This window comes from Numida meleagris, unplaced genomic scaffold (assembly GCF_002078875.1).
Source record: "Numida meleagris isolate 19003 breed g44 Domestic line unplaced genomic scaffold, NumMel1.0 unplaced_Scaffold244, whole genome shotgun sequence".
NCBI lineage: Eukaryota > Metazoa > Chordata > Aves > Galliformes > Numididae > Numida > Numida meleagris.
The window spans coordinates 250,361-251,735 of NW_018364243.1; the positions used below are offsets into that span (position 1 = coordinate 250,361).

Here is a 1,375-nt window from a genome sequence, read left to right on the forward strand (position 1 = left end):
GCTCCCCTGCCCCCTGCAGGCCCCTCTCTGTGCCCAACGGGACCCCCGGGGTGCCCCCCGATGCAGCCCCCCTACCCTGGGGTGCCCCCCCTGGTCCCCCCCGGGCTGGACAAGAAGGCGGCGAAGAAGATGAAGAAGAGGATGAAGAAGGCTCAAAAGAGGCACAAGGTGATGGGGGAGGACACGGGGTTTGGGGGGGACACATTTTGGGGTCACCCCGCCGCAGTGCTCACGGTGTCCTGTTGCCCTGCAGCGCTCTTTGTCCTCCTCCTCTTCCTCCTCCTCCTCCTCCAGCAGCGACTCCGACTGATGGCAGTGCCACCCGTGTCCTGGGGCCACCCGGGGGCCACCCGTGTCCTCCTGTGGCCCCCCCCTGTGCTGTGACCACCCACGGGACCACCCCTGAGCACCTCCTGGAGTCCCCTGTGACCACATGTGCCTGTGGCCACCCATGACCGCCCGTGGTCTCCTGGGACCGGCTGGGGCCTCCCATGACCACCCGAGACCACCTGGAACCATCTGGAGCCACCGTGACCACCCCATATCCACCTGAGACCTCCTGTGACCGCCAGCGACCGCCTGGGACCACCTGGAACCACCACGACCGCCCCATGTCCACACGGAACCTCCCGAGACCAGCCGTGACCAACATCGCCACCCGTGATGATCCGTGACCACCAGGAAATATCTGGGACCACCCTGACCACCCCGTATCCGTGTAGGACCACCCGGGACCACCCATGGCCTGTGCCCCACCAGGTCCCGTGCCCACACGATGTCCCCACGTTCCCTCACCCCATGAGCCTGCGCCTTGTGTGGGTGCTGAGGGGGAACCTATGAGGTTCTGTGGGGTCCCGTTGGGTTCTGTGGGGTTCTGCGGGGTGCTGTGGGTCTGGCGGGTTCTGTGGTGTCACAGCTGCCAGGGTTGCTGCTGCTGCCTCCCAATAAAGCCCTGAGACCTCCTCAACTCCGTGTCAGAGCCTCCTTTGCATTGTGTAGGGCAAACTCAGTTGGGGAGAGGGTACCCCTAACCCTAACGTCCCATTGCCCCCATTGCTCTCCCTTCTGTCCCTTTTGCCCGCCCCGTACAGCCCCAGTTCCCACCGCCCCCCCCCAATTCTCTCTTTTCTCCCCGTTGCCCGCTCCCACCCTTCAGTCCTCCCGGCCGCCGGGGGCGCTGCGCGCAGACGGCGGCGCTCTGCCCGCTTTCACCTCTGTGGCGCGGGCTGAGGCCGGAGGGCGGAACGAGGGGGGGGTGGGCGGAGCACTGCCGCTCTGTCCCCGCCCCGCCGCGCCTCGCTGGTGCGCGCCGTCCGTTTCCGGGTCGGGGCGGTTGTAAATCGGCCGCTCCCGCCGCCCCCGCCCAGACCCGCCG

At 67.6% G+C, this 1,375-nt stretch overlaps 1 long non-coding RNA gene across 1 annotated transcript; it reads left to right on the plus strand.

Annotated features, from left to right (window-relative positions):
* Positions 1-6: 6 nt before the first annotated feature.
* Positions 7-967, plus strand: LOC110390870. Its single transcript, XR_002433917.1, has 2 exons — positions 7-168; positions 254-967. It is a non-coding gene; the product is annotated as an uncharacterized LOC110390870 (long non-coding RNA).
* Positions 968-1,375: the final 408 nt, after the last annotated feature.